We start from the raw sequence: 22,723 nt of genomic DNA, 5'->3' as shown, positions 1-22,723 counted from the left end.
GAAGCAATGTGTTGCCTAGATACTTAAGTTCTAGATTAATTTCATCGTCTTCACAGTTCTAGAACCTCATTTCTGGACTGGGACCTGAGCGTTAATGTCCCCTGTATGACTGGACTGAAGTGTTTGGGGTCTATCCTTTAACCAGGTGAAAGAAAGAAACAGGTTAAGCTTCTATTTATTGCTTCTAGGATTGACTTTACCTACTTGTTATGCATTCATTATGAACTACTGGGAAAAAAAATCAGTTAAATAAATAGTATTTTTTTTCCAGCAAAATCTTAAGAGCTGGTGTTAATTGTGAGATGCAAATATTGCTTTTGTCTTAGGTCATTCCACCCTCCTCTTGTTGTGACTTTTGCCACATTGTAAGCCTAGATATGTCCATAAACAGCAAATAAATGAGGTGTTCTGTTATATCTTAGCAATTAGATTATTCCTGTTTTCTAGCCTCCATGCTTAGGTAGGAAATACCCAAGAATACATAGATCTCACATACTAATTGACCAGGAAATGGACATTAAGAAGGCTATTATTTCATAGATGATGAAATGCAGGCTGACAAACCAGGGGACCAAATCATGAGCAGTTCCATCTCCAAATCTCGTTGCTTAATGGCGAGGTTTCTACCCTCCCACAGTTCCATTAAAGACATTCTAACAGTGTAAACAAGCAGGAGAGAAGAACCATTTCTGCAGTAGTCGTGATTATGTTAGTAGGAGCCATCACATCTAATTACTTGATTAGAGAATCCTAACCGTCTTTCAAGTGTTGGCTTCAGTAATGGGAAGCAGTTAAGTCCAGATATGAGTAAATGGAGTTGATTTCACCACCTGAAATGAAAACACATTTCTCTCAATGACATGGTTCTGCCTCTGCCTTGTAATATTGGAGCTGATGTATGGTAAGGCACTTCTACTCTTATATATTACCATTGATGACACATAATACATATTTCCTTTTAACTTTGTCATTTTTGCTAGAAGGAGAAATAAAATACAAACGTGAAATTGGGACTGAAACTGTAGAGACAGACATTTATTACATTATTTACAACAGACACAGTCATCTGGCATGTTTTGTCTGGTTTGCATATCTGTATTTGGGGCTTGTTAAAAATGAATAATTGAACAAATATTTCCAAATAGGAGGACACTCTTCAGTTTGCTCCTTTGGACTTCTTTCTGCTTTGTGGTATACAAATATGACTTCAGTGCCCTAAGCCCAGTGAAAGTCAGGGAATTCAATGAAGAATTGCAGCTCAGTTTTTGGTGTCATCCTTAGAGCATTCAATTGGAACTTAAAAATAAAAGTGGTATAGACTTTTTGGAGAACAGTGTGTCAAAAATTGGCACCATACTTCCATGAAAAATTGCTGTACTCAATGTCTGCTTATTGCTGCAATCACAATCAGAATTTCCACAGGAAATCCATTCTCGTTGGCTGTCATCAATGAGCACTCACAACTTTACATGATGCACCCATTATTTCTCCCACTACCTCACTAAGGAGACCTAGGGGGCAAATGATTGGGTGGATGGCGAGTGTGTGTGTTGGAGGATTATTTTTGGAAAATATGATTATTTTCACACCCAGCATTTCCCCTACATGAAAGGAGTACATAGACTAACTGGTAAAAGCTGAGGGAGTTAACTGTTAGCTGCTGTTGCAAAATGCCTTTCTTTGCCTGCCTTCTTTCTCAGCCAAAATTCCATTTCACTAGATTTTGGAAGCTGTCTAAGTGCAATGAAATTTGATGACAGAAGGGTCTCTTTGAAGATACGCAGTGTAACTCAACTCTGAGCCACATCTCACTCAGTATATAGTCAGTTAATCCATTTATTGGAGCAAACTAGACGTATATGATTATTATAAAAAAGTAATTGTGTCCTAGAGATAACACCAATTCTTTTGAACTGCTCAAACTGCTTGTGGTGGAATACTTTGTTTTAACTTAATCAACCAAGCACTGAAGAGAAGAAAAAACAGTTTTATTTTTATAGAACACTTGTACACAAATGCAGACTTATGGATCGTTAGCAACCTGAGTGTAATGTTAAAGAAATCCCCGTATAGAAATTCAGGCAAGCTTGTACCTTTTCTGGTGGCTGCCACTCGGCACAAGAGAGCTTTGAATGGTATGTGTATACATAATGAATACATGAATCATTATGTCATTATGAATATCATGAGCCATGTAGATTTGCATACTTAACATTCAATGTGTTAATGAAATCATTTGCATTTTTCATTGATCAGCTTTAAAGAAAACTGAATATTGTGTAGGCACTCACCTATTATAGTATTAAGTTTTTCATTAATCATTTAGGCTATGAGCAAACGTATACAGCCAAAGATTTTTTTTTGTCTCCTCCAAAATTATTTCTAATTTTCAGCTTTATAACTTCTCTGATGGTACAACTGCCATATAATTTCATTAACAGTATTCCAGTTGTTGAACTGGCATCCCTGAAAATTAGGACACTAAGCCTTTTTTGAGTCTATTTTAACCTACGATTTGACTAAAGGGTATTTTTTTGTCCAATCAGTGTGAGAAGGCTGCACATCTAATTTTGTTTTTAAACTAAGAACCAGAAAAACTTAGTATATATCAATCAGTTGTATCTTTCTAGCTATGATGCTTTGTTTTGATAATACTGCAAATGATTTCACCGTCAGGACTTGGATGTAATACATGTAAAATGTAGCCCTTGAAATACTACTCCCTCTAACACCCAGTCTGACAAATGTACTCGTTTACCAGTCATCTTCTCAGGAAAGAAACCTCAATCATTATTTACACTGGAAAATTAAGAGTTGTATTTGTTCCTTCATTTTCATTATCCCTTAGGTACAATCAATAAGTGCAATAATGTACCTTCAAAATAGTTCCCAAATAACTCCATTGCCCCCATCTCGCTTTTTAACAATACCCTGTTCAAGCAGCTATCTTCATTTATTTCCACTATTGAATTGCCTCTTTCTGATATCTCTCTATGATTAAATCTTTCTAAGTATTTTTATCAACAGCAACTGAAGTGATACACTTTTTAACATACATCATCACTATATTGAAATCCTGCTTGAAATGATGTAAGAGGTGGGTAAATCTTTTCTATTGAATACATAAAGGTATCCCTTTTCTTTCTAAAATGACATTAAATGACCATAACAGGTAAGGAAAAATAACAAGTATAAAAATGAGAAGAGATAGGGTTTAACAATTTCAAAAAATCAATTAAATGAGCAATAACTGACTTGACACATCTCAGAAAACTGTTATGAAACTTACAAGGAGAAAAACCATAAGCAGCAGGTTATTTCTGTTGCAATTCTCAGAAACTAGGTGCATACAAGCACAGTTCAGAGTTGGATGAAAATCAGAAGGAATAATTGAAAGTTTCTATGAAAAGTAGTTATTTAACACCAGATACTTTCCCCCATTCTAAGGGATCTGGGAAAACAGCAACACAAGGGAAGGACAAATAGATACTGATTTTAAAATGTTCATTTCCTTATTTCCTCGAGTTGTAGCATATTACATATATATGCACTATGCTCTTTTCACTCTATTTCTTCATTCATTCATTCATTCATGAGGATCTCATTCATTCTCACAGACTCATAGTACTCTACTATATGAGCTGTACCATTATTTATTCAAACATTATCTTAAGTATGGGCTCATAGTTTTTTTCTTCCCAATTATTGTCATTACAAAGGATGCCACATAAAACATTTTCTGGGAACCTATTTTTGTATTACTGGAAACATGTCTCAGAGTGAATTCTTAGAAGCGAACTTGGGGTATCAAAGAGTAAACAAACCTATGTGGTTTTAGGTAGATGTTGCTAAATTCACCTCCTGAGGGAATGTACAGTTTTGTGGCTATTTCAACACAGCTTCTCGAAAAGAATGAGTGGTCAAAACGTTTTTAATTTTTAAAAAATTATGTAAGTGAGAATTGACATTGTCATGTAGTATATTTAAAGAAACTTTTTTTTTTTTTTTTTTTTTTTTTTTGAGACAGAGTCTCGCTCTGTCACCCAGGCTGGAGTGCAGTGGTGCAATCTCTGCTCACTGCAAGTTCCACCTCCCACGTTCACACCATTCTCCTGCCTCAGCTTCCCAAGTAGCTGGGACTACAGGCGCCCGCCACCAAGCCCGGCTAATTTTTTGTATTTTTACTAGATACAGGCTTTCACCGGGTTAGCCAGGATGGTCTTGATCTCCTGACCTCATGATCCGCCCGCCTTGGTTTCCCAAAGTGCTGGGATTACAGGCGTGAGCCACCACGCCCGGCCTAAGGAAACATTTAAGAATAGTTTTAGTTTATGGAAAAATTATGCAGTACAAAGACTTCCCATATATCCAGACTTTCCCTTATTACTACCTTCTTACATTGACTCAGCACTTTTGTCACGATTAATAAACCGATATTGATACATTATTATTAACTAAAGTCTATTCTTTATTAAGATTTCTAACTTTTTACCTAATCTACTTTTTTTCTATTTTAAAATTCCATCCAAGATATCATTTTGTACATTTAGATATGAGGTCTCCTTAGGCTACTCTGGCCATGACAATTTGTCAGACTTTGTTTTATAGAATGTCCCTCATCTCTGTCCTGTCTGACATGTTTCTCATGATTAAACTAGGGTATGTGTTTACAGAAGGAAAAATATAAAAGTGAAGCATCATTTTCATCATATTCCAAGGGTTCGTACTATGAAGACTTGTCACTATTGAGGGGAACCTTGATCACAAATAGTATTTGTCTAGTTTCTTCATTGTAAAGTTACTCTTTTCCTCTTTTGTTCCCATGCATTATTTAGAAGAAGTCACTATATACAGCCCATATTTAAGGAGGCAGTTATGCTTTACTTCCTTGAAAATGAAATTTAGATAAATCATCTAGAATTCTTCTGCTTGAGAAATTTGTTTACTCTCTATATATTTGTTCCAATATTATATCAGTATGGACTCCTGAATAATAATTCTTGTGTTTCTTTGGCATGCCCCCTTCATTGTGTGTGCATGTGTGTGTGTGTGTGTGTGTGTGTGAAATATGGTTTGACTCTGTGTCCCCACCAAAATCTCATGTTGAATTGCAATTCCTAATGTTGGGGGAGGTACCAGATGGGAGGTAATTGGATCATGGGGGCAGATTTCCCCCTTGCTGTTCTCATGATAGACAGTGAGTTCTCATAAGATCTGGTTGTTTAAAACTGTGTAGCACTTCCCCCTTTGTACTGTCTGTCTCCTGCTTTGTCATGGTAAGATATACTTTTGTAACTTTCCTGAGGCTTCCTAGCCATGCTTCCTGTATAGCAGGAAGAATTGTGAGTCAATGAAACGTCTCTTCTTCATAAATTACCCAGTTTCAAGTACTGTTTGATAGCAGTGTGAGAACAAATACAGAAAATTGGTACGGGGAGTGGAGCTTTGCTATAAAGATACCTGCAAATATGGAAGTGAATTTGGAATTAGGTAATGGGCAGAATTTGGAAGTTTGGAGGGCTCAGAAGAAGATAGAAAGATGAGGGAAAGTTTGAAACTTCCTAGAGACTTGTTGAGTGGCTGTGGCCAAAATGCTGATAGTGATATGGACAGTAAAGTCTAGGCTGAGGTGGTCTCAGATGAAAATGAGGAACTTATTGGGAAGTAGAGCAAAGATCACTCTTGCTATGCTTTAGCAAAGAGACTGGCAACATTGTGCCCCTGTTCTAGTGATCTGTGGAACTTTAAACTTGAGAGAGATAATTTAGGGTATCTCATGGAAGAAATTTCTAAGCACTAAAGCATTCAAGATGTGGCCTGTCTGCTTCTAACAGCACATGCTAATTTGCATGAACAAAGAGATTATCTGAAACTACAACTTATATTTTAAAGGGAAACAGAGCACAAAAGTGTGGAGACTTTGCAGCCTGACCATGTGGTTGTAAAGAAAAACCCATTTTCTAGGTAAGAATTTAAGCCAGCTGCAGACATTTGCATAAGAGGAGTCAAATGTTAATAGCCAAGACAATGAAAGAAATGCCTCCAAGACATTTCAGAGACCTTCAGAGTAGACCACACCATCACAGGCCTGGAGAACTAGGAGGAAACAATGGTTTCATGGGACAGCCCAGGGCCTCAGGACATGGCAGCCTGCATTGTAGCTACTCCACCTCCAACTGCAGCTGAAAGGGGCAAAGGTACAACTCGGGCCATTGCTTCAGAGGGGTCAAGCACCATCCCCTGGAAGCTTCCACCTGGTGTTGAGCCTGTGGGTGCACAGAGGGCAAGAGTTGATGCTTGGGAGCCTCCACCTAGATTTTAAAGGATGTATGGAAAATGCCTGGATGTACAGGCCGAAATCTACTGCAGGGGTGGAGCCCTCACGGTAAACCTGTACTAGGGCAGTGCACAACAGAAATGTGGGGTTGGAACCCCCACACAGAGTTTCCACTGGGGCACTGCCTAGTGGACCTGTGAGAAGAGGGCCACTGGCCTCCAGACCCCAACATTGTAGATCCACCAACAGCTTCCATCATGTTCCTGGAAGAGCCACAGGCACTCAATGAGAGACTGTAAAAGCAGCTGTGGGGCTGTACCCTGCAGAGCCACAGGAGTAGAGCTACCCAAAGCCTTGGGATCACACCCCTTGCATCAGTGTGACCTGGACATCAGACATGGAGTCAAAGGAAATTATTTTGGACCTTGGATATTTAATGACTGCCCTGCTGGGTTTCAGACTTACATGGGGTCTGTAGCTGCTTTGTTTTGGACAATTTTTCTCATTTAGAATGGGAACATTTACTCAATGCCTGTATCCCCATTGTATCTTGGAAATAACTAACTTGTTATTGACTTTACAGACTCATAGGTGAAAGAGACTTGCCTTGTCGTAGATGAGACTTTGGATTTGGACTTTTGAGTTAATGCTAGAATGAGTTAAGACTTTGGGTGACTGTTGGGAAGGCACAATTTTATTTTGAAATGTGAGAAGAAAATGAGATTTGGGAGGGGCCGGATGCTGAATGATATAGTTTGTCTCTGTGTCCCCTTGGAAATCTCATATTGAATTGTAGTTTCCAGCGTTGGGGAAGGGACCTGGTGGTAGGTGATTGGATCATAGGAGCAGATTTTTTTGCTTGCTGTTCTTATGTCATTGAGTTCTCCTACGATCTGGTTGTTTAAAAGTATGTAGCACTTCCTCCTTTGTCTCTCCCACTCTACCATGTTAAGATGGACTTGCTTTTTCTTTGTCTTCTGCCATGATTGTCAGTTTCCTGAGGCCTCCCAGCCATGCTTCCTGTACAACCTGCTGAACTGTGAGTCAATTAAACCTCTTCATTAATTACCCAGTCACAGATAGTTCTTTATTACAGTATGTAAACTAACTAACACAGCGTGTGTGTGTATTTAACAATTTCTTAATTTCTAGCTGTACAAAATGCTTTCTGTTTACCTTGTATATATCCTGCCCCAGACCTAGAGTCAGTCATTTCTGTTAGCACTCCTGGTTCCTTTTATTAGATAATGGTATTTGAAAATAAGATCTGGCTCTAGGTATATTTTTTTTAATGAGAGTGTTGTTGCCTCCAGGCCCTGTAAGCTGACAGGGAATATATATGTGTGTATATTATGCAGATTATATATAAATACATACGTACATATTTCTGTATGAAACTATGTGTATCTGTGTGAAGCACAACAGGAGTTCATACTTATTTCTCTAAATCAAATTCATTTTCACATGGATTGTTCCACCTTCACCTCTTTCTTCTCTGAAACTTCACACACAACAGTAAGAAACTTGGCTTTTACTACCCATCACCAATTTACTTAAATATTAAATTCTTTTATTCATGTATTGTGGTTTTAGAATTATTAACTCATATTCCTGTGCAAATGACTTCTTCAGTGAGAGTACAGGCTTATGGTCAGCTTGCCTTTAGTCTTAGAGACTCTACTTCTTTCCAAATATACATAGGTTTCTACCTTTTCTCTTTAACCCCTACAGCAAGTTTGTTTCACACATATGATCCAGTGAGGTTCCATTCTCTCCTTTTGCATTTTATCATGAGATCCCTGAAGATCCTAAACGTTTATTTTATTTGCCCATATTAGGTTAATTTTTTGCATCAAGTTCTTGATAAACATATTATATCGTGTATCCACGATCACAGTATCATATAAAATTAGCATCACTGTCCTGTGCTGTACCTGTTCAATCCCTTCCCTTGTCATTCATGACAGGCACTACCATGTTTATCATCTCAATAGCTTGGCCTTTTCCAGAATGTCATTTAATGGTAACATGCCTTTTCAGACTGGCTTTTTTCACTTAGTAATATGCATTTCGTTTGTGTCTTAGTGTTTCTTTTTATCTTATTACTTTTAAACTCTTGCTATGGTTTGAATGGGTGCTCTCCAAGATTCAGGTGTTGCCAATATGATGGTATTAAGGGGTGGGGCCTTTAAAAGATGATTAGATCATGAGGGTTCCTTTCTCATTAATGGGATTAAGGCTTTCATAAAAGAGGCTTCTTGAAGCGTTCAGCTGGCTTGCTAGCTTGATCTTCAGCTCTAGTTTCTCTTTCTTCTAAATAAGGATGCAGCAAGAAGGCCTCACTAGATGCCAGCACCTTGATCTTGGGATTCCCAGACTCCAAAACTGTGAGAAAGAAATGTCAGTTCTTTGCAAATTACTCAGTCTCAGGTATTTTGTTGTATCAGCACAAAATAGACTAGAACAATTCTGAATTGTATTTTATCGTATGGGTATACCTTAGTTTGTTTATCCATTTACCTATTGAAGGATGTGTTAAGCCATTCTTGCATTGCTATAAAGAAACACCTGGGCTGGGCATGGTGGCTCACACCTGTAATCCCAGCACTTTGGGAGGCTGAGGTGGGCGGATCATGAGGTCAGGAGATCAAGACCATCCTGGCTAACACGGTGAAACCCCATCTGTACTAAAAGTACAAAAATATTAGCTGGGCATGGTAGTGGGCACCTGTAGTCCCAGCTACTTGGGAGGCTGAGGCGGGAGAATCACTTTAACCCAGGAGGCAGAGTTTGCAGTGAGCCAAGATCGTGCCACTGTACTCCAGCCTGGGTGACAGAGTAAGACTCTGTCTCAAAAGAAAAGAAACACCTGAGGCTAGGTAAAAAATACTTAGTTGGCTAATGGTTCTGTGGGCTTTACAGGAAGCATGATGATGGCATCTGCCTCGAGTGAGGCCTCAGGAAGCTTACAGTCATGACAGCAGTCAACAGAGAGCCAGCATGTCAACATGGTAAGCGCAAAAGCAAGAGAGTGGTGTGAGGAGTTGGCAAACTTTTAAACAACCAGATCTTGTGTGAATGAACTGAGCAAAAACTCACTTATCATTTAAGGGTGCGGTGCTAAACCATTCATTGGAGATGCATCCCCTTAATGGAATGACCTCCCATCAGGCCCCGCCTCCAACATTTGGAATCACATTTCAACATGAGATTTGGAAGGGACAAACCTCCCCAGCATATAAAAAGACATCTTGTTTGTTCCCAGTGTTTGGTGATTATAAAGAAAACCATTATAAACATTCATACATAGTCATTTGTGTACATATATCTTAAAATTAATTGGGTGAAAACCTAACAGCAAGACTTCTGGGGTGGTACGGTAAGACAATATCTTGCTCCATAAGAAACTCCCAAACTGTCTTCAAAAGTGGCTATACCATTTTGCATTTTTTGCCAACAATAGATGAGTTTCTGTTGCTGGGCATCTTCACCAGAAGTCAATATTGCCAGGGTTGTTAGATTTTTAGCCAGACTACAGAGATAGCAACAAACAGAAAACAAGAAAACATGGAACAAATAGAAACAGTACAGATATCAAAAGATTATTTAAAAATTAGCATCCTCACAGAAATAAGACAGTGTATTGAACCGTGGAACAGAAAAATGACACTATAAAAAGACATCCATAAGACAAGAGTTTTCAAAGTGAAAATGTGGCAGCAGACCGTAAAAATTCAACAGAACAATTTAAAATGAATATGTATGGATCATATTTGTGAATAAATGGAAGAGAGAGAGTCAAGAAGATATAAACCGAGAGGAAAAAAATAAGGAAATTAGGTAATTTTGATTGCAACATCAAATTAATAGATTGAACAAAGTAAAAGTAATCATATTTTCCAGATTTAATACTGTCAAAATTCCTGAGCTTGAAAAAAAATAATGTTCCAAAGAAAATAGAACAAGTACAATAAAAGAAAGAAGACCCATGTTAAGACAAATTTTTGCAAAATTTCAAAGTACTAGGGATAAAGGGATAATATTAAAATATTTTAGGGAGGGGAAAATCAGAACAACAAAAAGAAACTATGAAAATAATCAAAATGAGTGACACTGGTCTTCTCCTAAAATGATACCAGAAACTGGAAAACCAAATATACCTAGAATCCAATACTCAGTTGTATTGTGCTTATTCTTTATCAATGAACATTATTTCTTAAAGCTCTTCCACATTTTTTCATTACTTCAAATCCTAGTACTCCCAAGTTCTCCTTCTGCAGTTACACAGTTAATACAAGTTCATTCCTTTCACCATAAACATTGTTCTTTATATGCACCAAATTTCTTATTTCTATTTTTGTCTGGTTTATATGTCTGTTTATTTCTACTACTATTTGTGTTTGAAGCTCTGTTGCACAAATCTGCTCATTTCTATACTTCTGATGCATAGAATAGTGCCCCACTTAATAGATACACTTAATGAATTAGTAAACATTATACTAATAAAGAGCTCTAGCTTTCCTGTATGTTTCCCTTTTAGTGGGAATTAGATATTTGAATTCTCCCTTTATCTGAAACCAGGCTAACTTCTCAAGGAAGCACAGGAAGTACATCTTCTAACCTCATCATCATCTTAAATTCACAACACCATTATTTTAAAGATATTACCTTTGTGTTTACTGTGAGGTGATTACTATACATATCCTCGTTACCAAAGATCCATGTAATTCTAGCACAGATTTTCATGTTCTGGAGCAGGCTTCACTCTTTAACTGTTCATGCCCATCACATACAGCTTACTCATCATTTTTCCTCCTGATTTCTTGGCGTCACTTGATGTGTACTTGGATCACAGACTCCAGGATCTTAAAATCGATAAAAATTTGCCAGTTAAACTCTTATTCTTGGGAATTTTCTGAAGAGTGCAGTCTGATTTTTAAATTAGACATCTGAGCATACAAGCGCAGCTGTTTTTACAAAGAAGGCATCTGGGATGCCTCTGTGAAAGACAGGCATAGACAGGAGGGCATTTCTGAGTTTTGCAGGAAGTCATTGCAGGGCAAGAGTGTCTTTGTATGTTTTCTTTCAAACATAGTGACATAAAATTCACCCTCAATAAATTATTTCCAAATTGAAAGCCAACGTTGTGAAGAATTGAGATGTCATGGGGTTGGCACTACAGGTAGAAATGGAGTTGCTTCACTTTTTCTTTAATTTGGGACATGTACTTTTTTTTCTCTTTATGGCAGTGTAATGCCTAAGGAGATTACTGCTTCTTCCTCTTTCCAAGTTCATGTTAGTGTTCTAAATAAACCAATACAGTCACTTTTTCTATGCATGTCTAGGTGTTTGTCTGGGCTTTGTAGTCATTTGTTCTCTGCCAGTCACAAAGTGATGTATTTACATAAAAGTCTTGCCTCAATTTCTTCTTTCATTTTAGCTTCTGTCTTGAATTTTAACCCTTTTAGTTGCCAGGAAGGTTATAAGGTTATGGATAGTTAGCTCCAGCTTTCTATTTTTTTTTTTTTAAATTCTAGTAGGAAGGAAAAGGAGAGAAACAATGATATGTTTTGCCAAAAGGCTCATCCTCGTCAGCATTTCCTAATATATTATTTCCTGTCAAATCTACTCCAAATAATCTCATATTCACCCCCATCCAACATACCTTATAAAAGGATTTTGAGGAACACCTGAAAATATGTATACAAAAATGCTTCACAGACTTTAAAGGTTTATCGGATTAGTCGATGGATTGATTTTTGTGTCCATAGTTGTATTATCTGAGTATTGTTGAGAAAGTCTTCTAAAGCAAAAATAGTCTTACAAAACCAGCAGGAAATATCGAAAGTTGTCATCATTCAAAAAAATCTGCCAGTACTTTTATTAACATATAAGATGTAATGCCTAAAAAGACCGAATGAAAATTGATTCATAATGTATCTTGAATATAAGTCTGAAGAGTGTCCTGTTTATCCCTATAAAGGAACATCATTGTGAAAGTAAGTATTTAGTAAAATTCGTTCTGCAATTTCTTGCAGGTTGGATTTGCATGGCACCGCTGGAAGTAGAGATTAGAGAAAACTCACATAGCTCATGGTTACAGTCATAAGCAATTGACCAAGGCATTCCTTGATTGGACCATCTCATGTAAAGACTTGACTTGGCATACATAAAGTATGATGTAAACAGTGTTTTAACCTAAAATATTCAGTGCTCAAAAGGACATTCCTAATTATAGCTTCTTGATAACTAATGAGTAAGTTATTATATTTGTATATTCAAAATGACTTTGACTGTCTTCTGTCTCTATTCAATGGGAATGATTTAAGCTATCATTCTTATAACTTCAGAGTCCAATAAAAGAACCTAATCAGGCAAGTATTTCCCCAGATTCAATTAGACTTTCCATAGATTTTTGAGAGCCTGCTGTTTCCTCTTGAAACACTTGATGGCTTTTGTGTGCGGCTTCTTCCCAGAATAATTTACATCATAATCTAACCTCAGAATGAGAGAAATCAGAAATTTTTATAGTGTGATTCATGGGAGAATACATAAAATATCTACTTGACTGAAATCATTGCTAGTTCTTATGTGGTTAGAATTCTCAAGTTCTGAATAAGGTATCGAATATTTAAACGCTGTTTTGTATGGTACAAATTTTCGTATTAGAAAAGAACAGCAATATTCACACCAGTAGGCACATATATAATATCTATAGTTGGTTCTTATGTTATTAGAGCTGTGTAGACTATTTTCTCTGACAGTCTACTAGATATCTTCCAATTGAACATTCTGCATATCTACTCCTGAGTGTTAAATATAAATATTTGCTTGCAAGAATATAAAAAATTATCATAAAAAGTGATTAAATGTATCACATGCATTTGAGTCTGTCCAGGACTTGTTTACCTTCGAACCTGCTCCTTATTCTTCCCATATATTGCTAGGTATTCCAGGTGGGATGACCCCTGGAAGCAGTTTTCGTGGTTATTTTGTCAGCTGCTGCCGGTTGTGTTTCAGCCAATGGGAGACACTGGCAGGCGATTTCAGAGCGTGATGCAGCGGAGAGAGGAAAAGGAAAAAGCTAGGGCATATGTACTCCAGTCTATATGCCGAGGCAGTGCGTATGACAGCATGGTATCTTGTTGACACCACCAGTCCCTCCTGTGGTTATTCCACTTTCTGCCAGGTGACTTCACCCCCTGAAACTCTCTCTCTCTCCTCTCTCTCTCGCTCTCTCTCTCTTATTTTTCCTGCTGACTCTAATGCAGTAGTGAGTTTCTATAGTTGGAGATCTCTGAGTTGTCTCCTTCTCTCTAATTGGCTCCCTTGGTCTTCCAGCACCTGTGTAACCACATCTCTGTACTAAATTATCTGTAATATGCTTAAAATGCTTGCTATTTTCCCGAGTTGGACCATGAACACCAGTGAAGTGTTAATTGTATTTAGACTTTAATTTATCGTTATATCAAAATATATAGACAATCAATCACTTTGCAGAAAAAGCAAGCAGCAGGCCTCTCCTTTACTTGTTTCCTCTATCTGATTCTCTTTTCAATTGAGGAGTACTATGAACATTTTTGTGTCTCCTTCAGGGTAGTTCTTTATATATGTGGACATACATGTGCACAAACATAACTTTGAAACTTGTTTCTGTTTATTTAAAAATATCTCTGTCAGTTCACATAGATCTGCCTAATTTTTTAAACCGCTAACTTGTGACATAATATAGGTGTTCTGTAATTATACATCACTTTATAGGTAGATGTTTAGGATACACATTCTTATCAGATATTGCTATGTGTTATACTACACCCTTAGAAATGTGTAAGTACCTTAAACTTTTTAATGTTTGCCAAAATGTTGGATGGTAACAATCTCATTTTAATTGCACTTAAATACTAGATATTAAGATTTTTTTTGTATAATTGTGTTCATTTATTTTACTTATATTTCTAGTTCATATTGTTGTTTCTTTGTTTTAATATTACTTGATATATATAACGTTGTTGTCATTCATAAATAGGTTAGTCGCATTAGCTTTTTTTTTGACAAGAGTCTAGCTCTATTGCCCAGGTTGGAGTGTACTGGTGCAATCTCTGCTCACTGCCACCTCTGCCTCCCAGGTTCAAGCAATTATCTTGCCTCAGCCTCCTGAGTAGCTGGGATTACAGGTATGCGCCACCATGCCTGGCAAATATTTGCATTTTTAGTAGAGATGGGGGTTTCATCATGTTGGCTTGGCTGGTCTCGAACTCCTGACCTCAGGTGATTCACCTGCTTTGGTCTCCCAAAGTGCTGGGATTACAGGTGTGAACCACCATGCCCAGTCCACATTAGTGTTTATATAACATTTTCTTAAATAGTGTTTTTTGAGTATATGATCATATAATTTTTTAAACAACAATTTTCTACCTTTCTTCTAAAATTAACCATCTTAATAATTTATCTAGTTTTATTCACAAGGATCTCTAGTAAATGGTTTATACTTGCAAAGACAGCAGTCAGGCTTTTTCAGTTGTAGAAGTCAGTGGAAATTTTCTAACATTTCAGCATTATAACAGTTGCTGGAGATTATTTTTTAAAAATTACCATGTATTCCTTAATGTTGGCATTTTCTTTTGAGTCTAACAACTTTTTTTGTCTAATCTCAGAGATGTGTGATGTTATAAAAATATTTTTATGTGAAAAAATTATTTAATTTCCCTATGCCATGAATTTCATTAATAAAGTCCTGAATATTAAAATATTTTACACTTCCTTGTAAACCATGTTTAGTGTGTTATTTTTTCAACTATATTATTCATGTGCTTGGCTGACAGTTTTTCTTTCTCTAACTTTTCCCTACTGCATCTGCTTCCCTTTTTTCTTTCCCTCTCATTCTGTCAACTGTTAGGTTTTGATGTCACAATCACTCTATAAAATATCCTTTTAGAATACTACAGGATGCTAGCCAGCTTTTCCTGGGCTTTAGAACAAGTTATATAAATGGTGCTTAACCATCCCTTGAAGTATGATAGGATTTACATCCTAACTGTATGGAACTGGTGCTTTTGTTATGGGTTGCATTAGTTTCCCATTGCTGCTTTAATGAATTGTGATAACTTGATGGCTTGAAATAACTTTGTATTAAAATCAAGAGCTGCATTTCTCTTGTAGCCTCTAGAGGAGTGTATTAGTCCGTTTCCATGCTGCTTATAAAGACGTATCGGAGATGGGGTAATTTGTAAAGGTAAGAGGTTTAATTGACTCACAGTACCCCAGGGTTGGGGAGGTCTCTGCAACCTTACAATCATGGTAGAAGGGGAAACAAACACATCCTTTTTCACATGGCAGCAGTAAGGAGAAGTGCAGAACGAAGGTGGGGGGAAAGCCTCTTATAAAACCGTCAGAAATCATAGGAACTCATTCACTATCATGAGAACAGTATGGAGGTAACTGCCTCCATGATTCAATAGCCTCTCACTGTGTCCCTCCCACAATGTGTGCGGATTATGGGAATTACAATTCAGGATGAGGTTTGGGTGGGGGCATCAATATATATGTTTCCTTATATTCCCCAACTCTTTGGGCTGCCTGCATTTCCCCTTCATGGCACTCTTTCTTCCTCAAGGCAAGAATAGTTTGTATAATTTTCTCACCATCATTCTAACCATTCTAGCCTTCACTCTAGCCATCAACTTTTTGTTCCTCCCCCTTCCACATTTAAAGACTTACAATTATATTGGTCCCACTTGGATAGTTCATTAGAATCTTTCTATCTTATAAGTCATAACTTGTCTTTGACATGTGGTGTAACATATTCACAGGCTCCAGGGAGTAGGAGGTGAACGTCTTTGGTATGCAATTTTTCTGCCTATCACAACAGCATTTGACCACCTTTAAAGCTTATTCTTTGTTTTTTTCTTCATTACTTCCTTTAAATCAGTATTGTTAAATAACTTTTCACCAGGGAATCATATGTTAAGTTTAGAGTTTCAAATACATGATGTAAATTTGTACATTCTTTTAATTATTTGATGACATATGTATCAAAAAATATGACTATATTTTTATGTTTTGCTGTTGTTTATTTCATCATTTTATTTTTCAACAGAAATAAGCACTTTTCTGCATTTTAGTAATATTGCTTTTTTACAAATAACCAGCTTTCCCTTATGTCAATAATTTTTTTGGTAGTCTCTTTTTAAAAAATTACATTTATTTAGGTTTTAATTATTAATCATGTTGTTATATCTTGTGCTTATGTGGTTCTTCCTTTTTCCTCTTTCTCATGTGAAAATTGAATTTTAGTCTTTCTTTTGTAAAAAGTTAATTTAACACCAAATTTCCTCTGAGTAATTCATCAGCCATATCCCAAAGTTTTTGATGTGTCATGCTTTCATTATCATTCATTTTTAAGTTATTGCCTACATTCCCTGGCAGTTAATAAGGAAATAAATAAATTATAATAAATAAGTTATTTGTTTTTATTTTATCCTTAAGTCTTCAACATATTCAGATCAGTTTTTTTAAATAAAATATCCTAGTGAACACAGTTTTTCTTACAATTGACTTGTTACATTGTCATTTAAAGTATGATGACCAAATATGTTATTTTTTATATATATATAATTTATTAATGATATGGTCTGTCTTTGTCCCCACCTAAACTTCATCTTGAATTGTAACTCCCACAATTCCCATGTGGGAGATAATTGAATTATGGGGGTGGGTGTTTCCTGCACTGTTCTTATTGTAGTGAATGAGTCTCATGAGATCACATAGTTTTAAAAACAGTTTTTCTGCTCATTCTCTGGTTTTTCCTGCTGCCATCCATGTAAGATGTGACTTGCTCCTCCTTGCTTTCCACCATGATTGTGACCCCCCACCAGCCATGAGGAACTGTAAGTCCATTAAACTGCTTTATTTTCTAAATTGCCCAATCTCAGGTATGTCTTTATTAGCAGCATGAAAACAGACTAATACAGTAAATTGGTATTGGGAGTGGGTTCCTGTTGAAAAGACACCTGAAAATGTGGAAGCGCCTTTAGAATTGGGGAACAGGCAGAAGTTGGAAGAGTTTGGAGGACTCAGAAGTAGACAGGAAAATGTGGGAAAGTTTGGAACTTCCTAGAGACTTGTTAAATGGGCTTTGTCCAAAATGCTGATAGTGACATGGACAATAAAGTCCAAGCTGAGGTGGTCTCAGATGGAGATGAGGAACTTGTTTGGAACTGGAACAACATTTGCTCTTGTTATGTTTTAGCAAAGAGACTGGCAGCATTTTGCCCCTGCCCTAGAGTCTGGTGGAACTTTGAACTTGAGAGAGTTGATCTAGAGTATCTGACGGAAGAAATTTCTAAGCAGCAAAGCATTAAAGATGCAACTTGGGTGCTATTAAAAGCATTGACTTTTATAAGGGAAGCAGAGCCTAAAAGTTCAAAAAATTTGTCACCTGATAATGAAATAGAAAAGAAAATCCCATTTTCTGAGGAGAAATTCAAGCTGACTGCTGAAATTTGCATAAGTAACAATGAGCCAAATATTAATCCCCAAGGCAATGGGGAAGATGTCTCCAGGACATGTGAGAGACCTTTGTGGCAACCCCGCCCATCACAGGCCTGGAAGTTTAGGAGGAAAAAATTGTTTCCTTGGCTGGGCCCAGGGTCCCTCTGCTGTGTGTGGTCTAGGGATAAGACACCCTGCATCCCAGCTGTTCCAGCCATGACTAAAAGAGGCCAAGGTACAGCTCATGCTGTGGTTTCAGAGGGGTAAAGCCCCAAGACTTGGCAGCTTCCATGTGGTGTTGAGGCTGCAGGTGCACAGAAGTCAATAATTGACATTTGGGAACCTCCACCTAGATTTCAGAGGATGTATGGAAATGCCTGAATGCCCAGGCAACAGTTTTCTGTGGGTGCAGTACTCTCATGGAGAACCTCCACTGGGGCAGTGTAGAAGGGAAATATGGGGTCAGAGTCCTCACCTAGAGTCCCCCCTGGGGCACTGACTGGTGGAACTGCGAGATGAGGGCCACCATTCCCCAGACCCCAGAATTGTAGATCCACCGACAGCTTGCACTGCACTCCTGGAAAAGCCACAGACACCCAATGCCAGCCCATGAAAGCAGCCAGGTAGGAGGCTGAATCCTGCAAAGCCATCAGGGCAGATCTGCCCAAGACCATGGGAACCCGACTCTTGCATCAGTGTTACCTAGATATGAGATATGGAGTCAAAGGAGGTAATTTTAGAGCTTTGAGATTTGACCGCCCCACTGGATTTCAGACTTGTATGGGGCCTGTAGCCCTTTTGTTTTGGAAAATTCCTCCCCTTTGGAAGGGCTATATTTACTGTATGCCTGTACCCCCATTGTATCTAGGAAGTAACTAACTTGCTTTTGATTTTACAGGCTCATAGGTGGAAGGGACTTGTCTTGTCTCAGATGAGATGTGGGACTGTGGACTTTTGAGTTAATGCTGAAATGAGTTAAGACTTTGAAGGACTATTAGGAAAGCATGATTGGTTTTGAAATGTGAGGACATGAGATTTGGGAGGAGGTGGAGTGAATGATATGGTTTGTCTGTGTCCCCACCCAAATCTCATTTTGAATTGTGACTCCCACAATTCCCACATGTCATGGGAGGAATCTGGTGGGACATTATTGAAATATGAGAGCGGATATTTCCTGTGCTGTTCTTGTGAGAGTTAATGAGTCTCATGAGCTCTGATGGTTTTAAAAATGGGAGTTCCCCCTGCACATTCTTTTTGCCTGCTGCCATCCATGTAAGATGTGACTTGCTCCTCCTCCCTTCTGCCATGATTGTGAGGCCTCCTCAGCTTTGTGCAACTGTTAGTCCGTTAAATCTCTTTCTTTTGTAACTTGACCAGTCTCAGGTATATCTTTAACAGCAGCATGAAAACAGACTAATACACTAAGCTTTTTGGTTTTATGTAATACATCATTCCTCTTTATTATGCATTTATGATAATTAGAAGATATTTTGAATTCCTTTTAATAAGCACAAAATTGTGGAATAATAGCCAGACACAGGAATTAAGAATATTGACTAAGATATAAATACAGAAAATAAACCATGCTGCCCATCCTATCTATCAGTATATCCATTTTGTTTTATTTTCAATGTAGATTTACTATTTGGCCATTTTTAGCTATTTCTACTGATGCAAGTTGGTCCAAGCCACCATAATGTTTTACATGAATTATTGCTATAGGCTTCCAATGTGTTCCTGTCATTCCACCCTTACTTAACAGTTAATTTTACTTTTCCCACTAAATTACCCAGTCCTGCAATTTTATGTAAACTAGATCATGTCATTGTTCTACTCAAAATCTCCTATTAGCTTTAACTCTTACTCCTCCTTTGAGCTTTACTCAATGTCTTATTCTTAGTGAAGCCTTCCCTAATAAACCCAAGTGAAACTGCAATCTGCTCACCCACCCAGGCTCACTTTCCTCTTTCTCTTCAAATACTTACTACCTTGTCATATGTGGTGTATTTAATTTACTTTTTCAATTGTCTGTCTTTTCTTATAAAAATGAGAAGTTAAAATCTTTAGATCTGGACGTTTCTTTTTTACTGTCACAATCTAGAACACTCAAAAGAGTAACTGTCACACAGTGAGTACTCAAAAACATTTGTTGAATAAATGGCTAAACTACTTTTATTGTGTCATTCAAATCCTCTGCCTTATTTATTGTTTTATTCTTTTGCTGATTTCTGAAAATTCTGTGTTAAATTCTACCGTTGTGTTTCTAGAATTGACAATGCCTCACTTTCTGCTTCTGCTTTATATATTTGGTAGCTTTTGTCTCACATGATTAAAGTTTAATGATTTATATTTTCTTATATTACCTTTTGTTAATACAGAATTTCATGATAGAATTAAAGTCTATTTGGAGTTTCATCAACATTTTAACGTTAGCTTTCTTTCATCAGCACTTGCTGGCATATATATCATTTCTCCTATTTTTTTATTTTTAAAATTTTATCTTAGGTGAGTCTCTTAAAAGTAAAATAAGGCTGTATGTTGTTGTTTTGTCTTTTATATCTTTAATAGAGTGAAAATTAGTGAATTTTTATTAAGAAAATTTAAATTTTCAATATGTAACTGATTTGTAATGGTTAATTTCTCAAGGACATATGTTTTATAACATATTTTTTATGAATCACCAAGATAAATCAATTATTCCTTCATCCTCTTACTCTTCACCCGATTTTCCTTCTAATAATAGATAACCTAGCATGCTGTCATTTCCTCCTGCCCCCGCATCTCCCATGTTGAGTTCATCTGGGATTGTTTTATTGAAGTTAATTATAATTTGTTTTTAATTTATGTATAAATGCTTATTTATATTTTATCATTACATGATTATATTGCATACATATAAATGATATATATTATGAATATATTATTTATACTTCCAAATTATTAAACATATATTTTAGTGGCTTCTATAATCTAAGTTTAAAATGTTGTATTTTATTACATTATTTTCTTTGGCTGTAGTATATTCTTTCAGTGCTAATTCTTTCAGAGAGAGTCGATGGGTTTTAGATTTCTTATGTTAAATTTCTTACTCTTTGCAAGTTCTGAACTTTCATTACGTCTTTAAAATTAACTGTTGCTATGTTCTGTTTACATTTCACATAATGGATTGACTGGTTTCAAAATAATTTTCCTTAAATCTCTGTGAATATTGCGGCATCATCTTTCAACGTGTAATTTTGTTAATGAAATGTCGACATAGTTTTCCTTCTTTTGTTTTTTAGATACGGTCTTGCTCTAAAAGTTTTTAGTATTTTCATGTCCTGTTACAAAGCATGAAGCTTTGGATTCAAATCCTTGCTCTACTACTTACCTACTACTTACCACTACTTCTATTAAAAATATATTAGCCCTCTTAGATTAATCCTTGATATCTTCTAACTTTTTACCACAGTTTTAAAAAATGCTATCTTTAATTCCCTTGTCTTGGTATTTTAATTTTCTGTTTGAGTTTTATTTATTTGATTTCATTTTCAGCCTTATGTCAATTATTTTTAATTTAGGCAATGTTTATCAATTTGTCTATAATTCTTTCTGATTGCTTCATTTTATCAATCCTTATAGTTGTTTTCTGGTTTCAATTATCTCTCAAATTTCTCATAACTAGCATATATATTTTATTAAAATCTCCTTTATTCCCTGAATTTCCTTTTAGCATCTTTTCCAGGCACCTTGACTGATTTCTTTATTTTTTTCTTTAATATTTTTTGTTTTCTTCAAGTAGCATGTGATTCTTAGTGATTGGCTTAGATTGCTGATATGAGTTTAAGTAGAAGGGATAATCAACCCCTATCTGTAAATAGTCAAGAATAGTTTTGTTAAGTTCACTCAGGGTCTATTAGTATGAGGCTTGCAGCAAACTTTAGGACAGTCTCTAGCAGCTAAAATAAGGAATAATTTCTTTCGACACTTAAAACATAAGTAAATTTCTTCCATGAATGAAATGACTTCTCTCCCATCTCCCCACTCCATTTCTCAACCTGTCCAGACTTTCCTGAAGCTCTCTCCTTCTTTCTCATTATTCGGTATGTTAACAAAACCTGACCCCAAGCAAGTAGTTCATATTACTTATGGTATAGCTTTTGGTTTTTAGATTGCCATTGGGTATTAGTGGTTGTGGACAGAAAGTAGTTGGACTCATTTGACCAGCTGGTTAGGATTTTTGTCCTTAATTAATTACTATGATAGCTGACTTAGTACTCTCTCTCATGCTTTGTGGATCTCCACTCTTAATTTGTCATATTGGGGTTATAGTTTTTCTGTTCTTATTTATCTGATATTAATTACTTTATACCTTTTCTACATTTTTCAAAAATTTTGGAATTCTTGTTTCTTTCCATAAAATTGGAAATTAATCTGATGTGTTTTCATGTATGCATAAACATACACACTTGTGTATGTGTGTAAAATATGCACACATACGCAGAGTCATCATAAGAGATCACATAGAGGAAAAGTTAAGTATATATGCTCAGACTATCTAATTAGTCCATCTTTACTATGTTTCAGAATTTTATTTTGTGTATCAGGATATTTGTGATTAGTGATTGAACAGTCAGAGTGTTCCTTTATACAATGAAACAAGGAGTTTTCTATTGTGTTAAAAAATTAAAAATATTGGCCGGGCGCGGTGGCTCACGCCTGTAATCCCAGCACTTTGGGAGGCCGAGGCGGGCGGATCACAAGGTCAGGAGATCGAGACCATGGTGAAACCCCGTCTCTACTAAAAAAAAAATAGAAAAAATTAGCCGGGCGCAGTGGCGGGCGCCTGTAGTCCCAGCTACTCGGGAGGCTGAGGCAGGAGAATGGCGTGAACCCGGGAGGCGGAGCTTGCAGTGAGCCGAGATTGCGCCACTGCACTCCAGCCTGGGCGACACAGCAAGACTCCGTCTCAAAAAA

At 36.7% G+C, this 22,723-nt stretch overlaps 1 long non-coding RNA gene across 2 annotated transcripts; it reads left to right on the top strand.

The window, feature by feature from the left end:
* The first annotated feature begins 85 nt into the window (after positions 1-85).
* LOC126932647 (uncharacterized) lies at positions 86-12,457 on the top strand. Of its 2 annotated transcripts, none has more exons than XR_007718266.1 (3): positions 86-145; positions 9,200-9,288; positions 12,316-12,457. It is a non-coding gene; the product is annotated as an uncharacterized LOC126932647 (long non-coding RNA). The 2 variants fall into 2 exon arrangements; XR_007718265.1 differs by having other exon boundaries at positions 86-162.
* Positions 12,458-22,723: the final 10,266 nt, after the last annotated feature.

The sequence above is a fragment of the Macaca thibetana genome, chromosome 12 (assembly GCF_024542745.1).
Source record: "Macaca thibetana thibetana isolate TM-01 chromosome 12, ASM2454274v1, whole genome shotgun sequence".
Lineage (NCBI taxonomy): Eukaryota > Metazoa > Chordata > Mammalia > Primates > Cercopithecidae > Macaca > Macaca thibetana.
This window is presented reverse-complemented; position numbering and strand designations above follow the sequence as displayed.